Source organism: Malurus melanocephalus, unplaced genomic scaffold (assembly GCF_030028575.1).
Source record: "Malurus melanocephalus ecotype Western Australia unplaced genomic scaffold, MMel_1.1 scaffold_25, whole genome shotgun sequence".
NCBI lineage: Eukaryota > Metazoa > Chordata > Aves > Passeriformes > Maluridae > Malurus > Malurus melanocephalus.
Genome location: NW_026623257.1, coordinates 1,182,626 through 1,195,124, shown reverse-complemented (window position 1 = coordinate 1,195,124; position 12,499 = coordinate 1,182,626).

The window sequence follows — 12,499 nt, the reverse complement described above, 5'->3', positions numbered from 1 at the left end:
CAATGTAATGCATGAACCATTAGAACATTGTGTATTATGACCACAACAAATATTAACATTTGTGTGATTTTTTTCACCACGGTACTTTGGCTTGTCATTAAAATTTGTCCTGAATCTTGATTGAGGAAATATGTCAGAGATTGCTACAGYTGATGAAGTTATTATTAGTCAGTTATAGTTTCTTTGACCAACTAAACAGGGACATTATTGTGACTTTCTTTTTGTCTTTATTCTGTTCTGTATAAGAAGTGAAAAAAAACCCTTATAATTTTATAAAATGAATATTAGCATTTGTTTATGGATGGTTTCCATGAACCTTATTGTGCATGCAGGAGAAACTTAAAAGTTATTCACTTATTAGTCAAAAAGCTTGCTCTGCATGAACATTGCCCACTCAATGAAGGGGTTGACCTGCCAGCCAGATGCGTATTTTGATGATTCCAGAGTCACTAATGGAGAACTGAATAAATCCTATAGGCATAAATAACAAAAGTGTATTAGTGAGATGCAGAACTACCGACCTAAGTGAACCTTCATTTCTATATCAGAGCGTGCAGTAACTGAGGAATTATGGTAGAGAGTATTGATTAGGATGAACTGAAGTTAGGCATGGAGATTAAAGCTGGTCAAAGAAATTTCAGAATCTCAGAGATTGTGTGATAAGATGAAATGCAGTGGTTTCTAAGAGGTGCCTCTGAGTTTCTGACTTTCTGTGACAAGGCCTCCCAGACCTGCATTTMCACCACCACTCATTTAAATTTCATAGCTCAGTCCCACCTACAGAGAGCAAGCCAACTACTCTATCCAATCCACTGTTTCAAAAGCTCAGGCTGTCAAYCCTATCATATTCCCTTAGTTTTTCCTTTTCTTCCCTTGATACATCAGAAAGTGCATAGTTGGATGCTTCAGGCACTTGATGTCATACATGTTTTCCACCTTCGATTTTTCTATTTGTACAGCCTGTCAGCTTTTTTTTTTTCACCCTTTCAGTAAAGTGCAGCCACTGTTGATAGCTTTGGGACCATCTATCACAAACCCAGGGTTTTTTTGCTCTTTTTTGGCTGATATCTGCCTTAGATGTTGAAACCAACCYTGGGCTAATGAGTCTGTGCATCCTATAAAGCTGTTTCACTCAGGTTGTTGGTAGTTTGAATTTCMAGTACAATCTGTTTTGGGAATGTGTGACAGGCTTGATGTGATTTAAAGCTTAGAAATAAGTCTCCCACTCGTTGAGAGATCTGTCTGGACTGGAATGTTCATGTGTGCACTTGAAAACTATTAAAAACTTGCAGGAGGCTGACCTCTAGAGTGACTCACTTTGCTGATTGGGGTCTGAGCTGGTTCCCTGCCCTCTTTCCTTCATGGATTTTTTACTTGTTGCAATGGTTGCCACTGTTGCAGACGAGCTGTGCTTTTAGATATGATGCCCTCTTGATGTTTCATGCTGAGCCTAAGAAACAGCAGCTCCACTAATTGTAATTTCTCTTTTTCCCCTACTGACTCCTCCTGATGATAAAAAGAAATGTTTCTTGGAGGTAGGCCAGTAGTGAAGCTGACAGTCCCAGAAGCCTCTCAGCAATGCTCCTTCAATGAATTTCCAGGCGCGGTGACCGCAATGCAGTGCAGCAGATTCTTTAGACAAGGTCAGACCGGTGYTCAGCAGAATGCAAATAGAAATTGTAACTCAGCACAGACATATCTCACTCTGTCACATGTGCTGCCTGCTGATAAATTAATAACTCTTTCAGCATTTAAATGCAGATGTTTTTCAAGGCTGTTCACTGCTGTGGCGGCAGCTATAATGTTCTTGGATATACCTACCGTATACATTTCTTTTTCTTTATGAGGTGAATCACAGAGTGGGGAACAATTATTGCCTAGCTGTTCATATCCCACAGAGCATTACAGTGGATTGGTGTTAACTGGCAGTGCAAGCTGTCCATATATCAGTGGTTTGAAAGTATCTCAGGAGCCACTGCATGATGTGGGCAAAAGCTGTGTTTTCTTCCTACCTGTCTCACAACGATGAGCTCACYATACTGATGCCAATGGCAGGAGAGAGGTACTAAAGCGTTCCATTCTGCCATCAGAATGAACKGTCCCTAAAACTTCTGTCAGTTTTAGGGAGCTGTRCTGGTGCTRCTTTCCTCTCTCTCTGCTGCTATCACTCCGGTGAATCACAGCATCACAATRCTCCCTAGAGTGGATCATATATGTTATGTTTTTCAGGAGGTGGCATGTGAACCTCTGGCATGTATCAGATGCATGAGGGCTTCCAGGTGGAAAAGAGCAAAATTTATCTGTATTTCTTGTCCCTCACTTTATCTGTGTCAAAAGATCTGCCTTCAGAGATGATCCAGGGAACAAAGCACAAAAATGTGCATGTGGAGGGTCTTGTTCAAGATCTGTCAAGTGCAGGCATGTGCTCTGCAACACCTACGCATGAATCTCCAGTTGTGTGTTTCAGGAGAGACAGTTTGGCAGTAAAATCTTTTAGTAGGGGGCAGAGACTTGTCCAGGCCAAAAGATGGAATAGAGACCCTTCACGCAGGTGGCTGCAGACACAGTTCTTGCTCTGGTGGTGTTGTTGGRGTAGCTACTCAAAACGAAGGGGTAGGCTAAGAAATAAGAAAAAGAAGCCTGAACATGTCTGAAAAAAACCCTTACTTTAGTATTTGGCCCAGTGCTAAATTTCATTTCCTTACATCTGGAGACCCTTTCAAGACTTGCTGAGCGAGATATGTCAGTTAATTCCTGGTGCTGTTTCCTACATAATTTACCCAGCTGCAAAACAGGGAACTCTGAGCACAATCTGCCCTGTGCAAGAGCTTATTGTAGTGCTCAGGGCCAGGGCTGGGCACATCTGCTGCTCCAGAGGAGAAGGGAGAGTGAGGGAACAAAATGCTGAGAAGAARAAGGATATATGAAAATAAGAGAAGGCAAAAGAAAGAAGAAGCAACTGAAGAGGAGAAAGATCTGAAAAGGTCAAAACAACTAGCCAGCAGTATGTCAAAAAATGAACTGAACAGCAAAAAGAGGCACATGAGGATTGGGCTTGGAAACATCACTGAATCTCATGGTTTTTGTGAGGTCTGTTAGTTTCCTTTTACACTAGATAAGGACGGGAAGGCTACTGCTTGGTACGATGGAGTAAGAGAAGTGAGGCAGGATCACAAGGCAATGGATTATTCTACTTTGTTCTCTCCCTATCTGGGGAAATCTTGGACTGAAATTTCCTATTTTCCATATGAGATCTTTATCTACAATGATTTTTTTTTTTTTTTTTAAATTTCAGCTATGTGTCAAGGAGTGATGTAGCATGTGTCATGTGAAGAAGTTCTGAAATTAATCAGGTCCAATAAAAAACTGTAAGGGTAAATACATATCTGTGAAATATGTTCKCAAAGAAATGAGATACTGATGTATGCCTGTGTCATAAGTTTCATAYATTGTAAATGTGCACAAAATTAAATTCCTGCTTCCCAGTGATCTGAACTGATACTCATACTGTTGCAGTAGTAATGATTAATTTACTGTTGCATTATATTCCCAGAGAAAGTAGCAGCATATTTCCGTAAACAATTATGTATAGCAAATTGAGGACTGTAACATAGAGGTACCTGTGTTGCTCATCTTCTAGTCAAAGTGATGAGCTGTGTATTGAGAATGTTGATTAATTTGTCTTTGAGACTACAGAAGTAATTTTGGATGAGTGAGAAGTCTACACATACATGAGATCTCTATGCATGTACTTAGAAAAAAAAACAACAGAATCATAGAATATTTTGCTTTGGAAGGTACCAGCAAAAATCATCTGGTCCAACCCCCCTGCAAGGAGCAGGGACATCTCCAACTGGATCAGGTTGCTCAGAGCCCAGTCCAACCCGACTTTGAATGTTTCCAGGGATGGGACCTCCACCAGCTCCCTGGGCAACATTTTYCAGTACCTCACCACCTTCACTATAAAAGATTTCTTATATCTAGTCTGCCAGGATGCCAGTGTGTTTGCTAAAATCTGACATTTTCAAAAATGAAAAATGATTATAAAAATTATGAACTAGTCTCTAAATAGAATATATAGTGCAAGTTCAGTATGCTAGAGTGGACTTAATTTTTTTCAGCTATGAAAATTAAAAAAAAAAATCACTCCAAAAGTTCTAAAATGTTCTTCTAGTCTTTGAAAAGAATTTTTGTCTRCAAGTCACATTTGGAGTAAATTTTATGTTCAAGGGGAGTAATATTGAGAAATGGGAAGGTAGATTTTTAGTGAAAGAATAAAAAAATTAGAATGCTGCTCTGTTCTCATGTCAATAACGTTAGTTATTTAATTAAAACAAGCCTAATGGCACTGGTGTCTTTTTCTTGAATTAGAATGTAAGAATAAGGAAAGACAAATAATTTTCTCTACCTCCAGGGTATTGTGTTCATTTCGAAAATGAGAATAATAAAATGAAAGAGTATATAAATGCCATTTTAAAAAAAAGACACAGTATTGTCTTTTCTTAAAATTTATGCATTTAAGTGAGTTTTGAAGGGAGTAAGTCATATCTTGCTTTTACTGTTTTAGGCTGGAATACATATTCAGGCCTATCAGTAACGTCATTTTGTGACAGTGAATGTAACTGTTGTCTTCTAAATTTTGAAGAACTGCCACATCTACCTTATTTTTTATTTTAAGAAACTAGGTTGTTCTCAGTTAACAGAAAATAGCAAAGACATTCATGGTTTTGGCTAGATTTCTACCATGCCTACAAGTTATATAGATTGGAAAAAGTAACCTGATTTATTGTACTGAAGCMACCCAGTGTGAAATAGTACCTTTWACAAAWGTCTTTTCCTCACTMTGCCATGAAGAATGRTATRGGGAAGCYGTGAATAAATAACAAARTAAAKAAAAATAACCCCAAAGCCTTGAYTGCTACTCACTCTTGCAGTCATTTTAGAAAGCTGCTATATTATGAAATAGGGAGCTTGACAATGTTATTTAACTCTGTGAGTGCATCCAAACACTCTACAATGTTTACACTACAAAATCCTTTCCATAAATTTAACTTTACTTTCCAGCTAACTAATTATACATATCAGTTTGGCACCTTCATAAGAAGGGAAAAGGAATATATGATGCTTCAAAARCTTTGCTATTGAGTAATTTTGTGCCAAAACTAAAATGCACGACCATCCTTCTGAAGRTAAATTAGATCTGCTGTAACAAGACAAAAATTCAGATAGGTCAAATAATTATGGTCATATTGTCAGAGATATTGTGTATTTTCTGCCCCAGAAAAGACAATGAAATTATAAACTCAGGAGGAGGGAATGGGAGTAGCTTCTGCTTCTTGCTTGAACAGCAAAAACTACTCAGTGTAAACTTTAAATTAAAATGCATGTTTTGGGGATGGAACTCTTAAAAGTGTGTGAAGGGAAAGTATAGTAGTATATARTCTAGTGTAGTAAAGAACAGGACACATTTCCATTTCTAAATTCTTTTTGCACTTCACAATGCTTTGCTAATATGATTGGCAATCAGAAAGATGCAATTTTTTTTCTGGAATTTGTTCACAGTTGMTGCAAAGTAAAGCATATATGGTCACCTTTAAGGTTGCTCTTCATGGGCTGAATGAACCCCTTTCCTCACAACTCAGAGAGTACTCCTCACAGAATATGTTACATTACTGCATTTGCTATCTTTCCATCTTTTCAGATGAGATGCAGAGGTTTCAGCCTGGCTAGTTAGCCTAAATTGTCCTTACTATACCCTTAAAATTTGTCTAGCAATTCACCTTAAACTTACTTGYTTCCTTTTTTTAATAACAGACATTCGAGCAGACAGATATTTGAAGTGGACTCCCTGCTATGATGAATGTATATTTACATTTTGTCATTATATATAAGATTTTGTCATTAGATATATCTGACATTTGCTGACTGTTYAATTTCTGTGCTTTTAAAATTTATCCAAAACTTCAGAAAGAATGAAAGTCTTGAACAGATTGGATTTGATTCTTGCTTCTTCCTCTTGTGTGCTAGTCATCATGATTAAAATTGAGCTTTAATTAGAGAATTTTAGATTGTTTAATAGAAATCAAGGCTTTATACACGTTAAATGTCCTTTGACTTCATGTTACACTTCATCATTTAATTTTGAAAAAAAGACCAACTTTGTACTGCATTTGGCACTATGACAATAAAATCTTWACATGTTTGGGAGAGAATTGGTCAGGATCTATATGATATGCCTGAACCATATTGAAAATATATTTGAAATACAAATTTGTTTTATTTTGTGGTACATGTGTTTGTGTCTTTTCACTTATCAATTGACTTTGATGACCTGCTCATTGATTGTGCTAAAAAAAATAATATTTTTTCAAGCATTAATGTTAATTTTGTTTTTAAAATATTATGTGAAGTGGTGTATTTGCAAAAGTCTTGTYTGTAAGGTATAATTTAATCAAAAACTATATTAAAAAAAAAATAAGTAGAAAGCTTTGTAAAAATGTACCAGATAAGATTCTTGGCACTATTTTTGGCTCACTTCATGTATGTTTCTCACTGTTTAGTACTTGCATCTGATAATAACTCTTTGTTTTATTTGCTTCCACTAATTATTTCAAATATTCAAAACTTTATCTTTGCTTGGAACTAGTGAAGGATAGAAAAGGCTCTTCCTGGCCAAGAATATTCTCCTCTCAAGGGGCATTATGTCAATTGTCCTTAAATTAGATGACATGTTCTGAGGTCAGTTAAACTATGAGGGAAATAAGACTGTAAATGAAGTACTGTTCTTTACTTCTGCTTRGTACTTTACAAACATTTCAAAGTTTTTCTTTTTTTTTTTTTTAATAAATTTTCCAGTTTATCATGGTTTGTTTTTGACTTTAAATATTAGTGTTATGTTCTTATTGAAGCTGTATCTCGTGAGAAAAGCAAGGGCACTTTTTCACTTAACAAAATAGAATATTTTTCAAAATTGAGAGTAGGTAATATGAATTCTTTTTATTTTATTCCGGTCATGGGATGTCATTCTCAAAGCCTATATTATCTGTGAGAATTTGATGTTGAAAAATTACTTTTCTGGTTTTGTGGTGGGATTCACTATGCAGTCTTTCTTTGACACCTATGTGGTAAATGAAAGTAAGAGGTTTTTCACGTTTTCCATAGGTTGCAATTTCACACTGTTGAATCTGACACTGTGGGATCAGTCTCTCTTTGGTCTTCTAGATCTGCTGGCACTCCATGTTCTCACTGAAAATCTTGCCGTGCTGTGCTGTCTTTACAAGATAATGCCTTCAGTTTCCTAGCAGGTATCTTTCAATCCTTAGCAGTGACCTCTTTTCTGGAGCTCGGAATCTAAAAGATCTTTTTTTGTCATGGGCAAAGATGATTGCCTCAAATGCATGTTCAGATTTCCAGTCTTGTCTTTTCCATTCATGAACTSATCTCTTTGATCCTGAAATCAACGAGGGACAATTGTACTTAATGGATATTAGGTTTCTAAAAATTATTATTAGTTTGTTTTTCCATGTAACGTGCACAAATACACTGTTTCTGGCATGTTTAGCATTCTGGTGCTGTAGAGCTAGCTGGAATAAAAATTTCACGGAAAACATCACTACCAACTGCTAGACAATTTCAGCCTGGTTTTRCTCAATTTATTTAAATTGTAATATTCTATGGTAAATTTCTGCCTTGATTACTGGYACCAATCAATGTAGAACTTAGTATCCTGATTTCTACCTTGAAGACAAATATAGTTTTCCTCCATTTCTGCCTCATCTATGTTGGAAAGAATTCAGCAATCTTGACATCTACTCCTGAGGCTTTATTCTGGACTATTAATGACTGGGAGAAAAAACAATTCTTTTAGCAGGTGAAATATATTGTATTAGCGAGGAAGCGAAGCAACCTGCTGATAAATCTTGTCTATATTCCTCTGAAAGAGACTTTTTTCCCCTAGTTTGCTTTTCTGGCTTCCTTCACCTCATTCCAGACAACAAAATTTGATTTATAGTACTTAAAATTTTTATTTTCATTTAAAGCTGGAGTTGATGTGTTTTATAGACTCATAAAGTAAGCAAAGCCAAGACAATTACTGGAAGTAATGGCAGTTATAAATTGACTTATTTGGGAGTAGCGTAATAGYGGATTCGTTTTATGTCACTTTTTACAGTTAGGACACCATGATAGAATTAACTATTTCTAAGCATATGTAATGAGACAGAAGGTGAGCACGTACAAGGCTTTATGATAGCTATTAAAGGTTATGAGATTTTGCACATTATATTTGTGACTTCAGTAATTCTCTTTACATTTGACTTGATTGTTGYATTCTTTGTTACACAGTCTAAAGTCCAGGAAGCAAATGTAGGTTGGGTTTTTTTTTTGATGTGGACAACAGTAAAAATGTACCTAGACACTTCCTTTTAAAAGGTGGATTACATGAAAGTGATGGAAGAAAATTTCCTTACCAGAATTTGCCAAAACACGAAATCTAAAAAATTGCAATTGATTTCAACCTCAGACTTGCATACTGAAATGCCAGAGAAAGGATTACTCCTTTTGAGCCTTATTCAATTCTGGTCAACACTTTTTATAATAAAATACATTAATTTGTAATTTTCCTCTGCCAAGAACTTTTACATTATTATTTTATATGGTTTTGAAACTATTTGAGTGTGAGAAAATGTTGAATCTCATCACCCTGGCGCTGGGGTACTTAAATGTATATTTTTCTGAGATATGATTATATAGTCCACATAGTTTTTCTAGAAAACTTGAGGATATTTTTTGCTTAAGCGTCTTTCTGCATATGTGGATATGAACATATTGGTGCATATAAGATAATATGTAAATAAATATGTTAAACGTTTTATATTTACATGAAGTAGTAATAATAAGCTCTAATRCTTGTGTCAGACTCAAATATTAATAAATKTGAACACCCAAATAAAAATATACTGAAGAACACTTGCTAATCACACATTTGTAGGTTTGAGTTTCCGTGACAGCTTTTCTGTGTTTTGTTTTGATGCTAATGAAATAAGTATGATGCCCTCAAGTAAGAGGTGATAAGAGACTCAGCTGCACTGCAATGTGAATATAATTAAACATTGAGTTAGTACTTCAAAATATTTCTGTGTGCATGTTTCTAATCTTCTTTAGAAAAAAATACACCATCTTCTTGAATGCTTTCTATTGCTACTTTGAAGCAATCCCTCTTCAATTGTATGTGTATGTGTAAATATTTGATGACTCGTTTATATTGAATTTAAAATGAGAGGATAAATAACAGTTGATGCTTCTCCTTTCAAGTATTAGAGGCTTAGATGTTTTTCTGAACACCATAAATATTTTAAACATATTTWCTTTTCTATATTAGGTGAAAATCATATAGGATTTAGATAAAATTTATTTTTGTATTTTTGGTAATTTGAATTTTACTACCTGCTGAGGGAAGGAGCAGAAATCAAAATAACATAAATTTACCTTAGATGTTTCAAGTGGAATATGCTCTATGCAAATTTTAAATAGAAATATCTGTGAAGGTATGTGTGGTCAGTTAACAAAGGTTTGTGAAGGAAAAGGAGTGAGCTTTGTTCCAAGATCAAAATGTCTTTGAAGCYTAATCTACCATTATGAAATGTAATGCACTACTTAGAAGTTAAACGCTCACAATGTAGTGCTATGAATTAGAAAAGCTGATTACACAACTATGACTCATATTCTGGGATGACAGGTAATCACTTATTTCAAAATAAAGCAAATGAGCATTGGTTTTGACAATATTCGGTTGCAAACTTGCTCTAGTCCACATTGTAATGAATCCCTAGGAGAGCTGGGTCTCGAGTGGCAAGTTACTCCTTGGAGAGCTGCTTCCAAGGTCTTTGAGAAAGAAGGAACAGCTGGTGAGGAGCTCATATTCCATTGTGTTAGGGGCAGGTGACAAGGCTTTGGTAGCCCTGGGAGCCTGCAGGAGCAGCGGGTTGTTTCTCTCTGTTGAACTTGAAGTGGTTCTTTTCTCTAACCTTTTTGGGTCCCCTGAATGGCTACAAAACCCTTTGATTTTGTTGGCAGCATCTCCCACTTCTATGTCATCTGCCAAGGTGCTGCGGGCACGCTCCCTTCCCACCATGGGGAAGTTAAACTGTAATGGCCCTACTGAGGACTCCTGGAGCCCGTAAGGAGTGACTGCCTCCAGCTGGACTTTGTGCTGCTGATCAYCACCTTCTGGGCATGGCAGTTCAGCCAACCTCCAGCCCACCTCACCATTCATAATTAATATTTCATTATTTTTTTCTTTTATATAGTGAGCTCTTGATAAGAAACAATGCTGCATTCCTTGCTGAATCGGGATAAACAATTGCGACTCCCTCATTCACCGGGCCAGGCCACCATTTGTGACATTGAAGAAGGCTGATGCTGATCAATGAAGTTGATCCTCTTCAGTTTTATTATTTATTGGTTATTTCTGCTGGCACAACATCCTTCAGTATCTTTCTTCACATTTTTTTTTTTAGTGGAGGTAGGAAGACTCCTGGGAACATTTTTCATATTAGCTGTTTGCTCTGAAATGGTAGGTTTCATTTTAAAAATAAAAATATTGAACATATAAAGGTTAACATAATTTTGCTTTCCCAAAGCTGATGGAAATCAATGAAAAGATGTAAGCACCACTACACAGAGTCATAAACACCATCTAGTAGAAGTATGAATTAATAGATTTAATGGAAATAAATGAACGGATGGCTGCTTTAGTACTCTCCTGATAAAAGAAGGGATGGAGAGAGCGATGCTTTGAAATCAAGTTTTGTAGCTATTTTGATGCAATGTGGAGGTTGCGAGACAGTCRCTTTATTTACTGTTTTCCAGCTTATAGCTTCTTTCAAGTAAAGAAAAATCACTAAAATTGGAAATGAGTGAATAGCAAAATAAGAGATAATATTAATCTCTTCAGACTAAGACTGTTATCTAAACTTTAACAAGAAAATTGTTCAGAAAGACATGAAAAAATAATATGGTAATCAATTTAATGATTCATTCATCAGTTCTAATTTTTTTTTGAAAAAAGTTTAGCAAGTAAATACTGCATGTYGTATAAATATAGAGATGTTTCATCATACCTAAAATATTTGTTGTGATTTTTCACCTTTCTGTCTCAAAATTATTTGCTTCTACCAGAACAAAATGGACAGGAAGTGAATGCAATCAGTCGTCTTCATTCATTGTATGTGGAAAATAACAAGCATTGATAGGGAATGAAGAATCACTCTTAACATCATCAGTGCACTAGAATTGCTAATTTTATGTGTCTGATGGAAATATATGAGCAGTTATAAATTCCTGCATTTTCTTTGATGAACCATGTGGGTTTTTTTTTTTTTTTTATTTTGAGGAATTTTATAATAACATATACAAGTTTAAATTACTTTGAGTATTTCCTTCAAAATAGTGACGAGTCATTTGAAATAATCAAGTCTTAAAACATGTACAAGATTGCATTGTGCTATAAAATCAAAGGGTCTCACAGGTGATTCTCAGGCTTCCAAATTGGACTTGAATACACAGCTTTGCCCAGCTTTGGCCTTAAAATCATGGCTGAATTGACTAAAATGGAGATAATGGTTGTGTGTGGACTGAAAGTGTCAGTATTAAAAGATGGGATTAGTAAAATTTGTCTATGATGATTTTGTGAATAATTTACTCTCTTGGAAGGAAAAGAGTATATATTAATAAACCAGGATTTCATACAGAAGGAAGTAGGTTTTATGAAGTACTGGAATAATAGAAAGGATGGAACTGCTTCATATATGAAGTCAGAGCTCTTACAGTGCACATTGCCAAGTGTGAAAGCTCATCAGTTTTTAATAAGATAAATGAATTGTACTATAGGTGTAATATTAAATCCTAGGGTGGTGTTTGATTAGTTTKTGAAGGTGATTCTTTGATCTGCTCACCTGGAATGACAGGGGACTGAGATAGAAGTCCTTAGGGTGTTACTTAGCTGTTTTTCCAAAAATGGGGGATCATTTGATGGTTTTGATGATAGTCTTTCTACTATGTCTTAACACTTTAAACCTTAGGAGAACTGGGCTTAAAAAATCTGGATAAAATGCTTGTGTGGGGTTTTTAAATTTAAAACAAAAATATTTTTATTTAGATGATTTTGGAGTCACAAAGTAATCTCTGAAGAGAACTCAGAGATCAATTGACCTTGTAAAAGTGAAAACCACATAAAAAAGCTCTTTGTTCTTTCATGCAGCCAACAAAATAAAAAATTGAATACTAAAAGCACCTCTCCAAGAGGATTTTAAAGACATGTCAGCTACTTCAGTACTCTTGGCAGAATTTATCTACTATGTTTAAAAAGCTGTGACATTCAGAGACATTRCTGTCTGATACCAGGAACATCTTTCCATGTTTCATGAACTTCAGAGCTGTTAATGTATGGAATATACCTAATCTATTAAAAAGCACAGAGGAAAATCTTTAAGAAATTTTG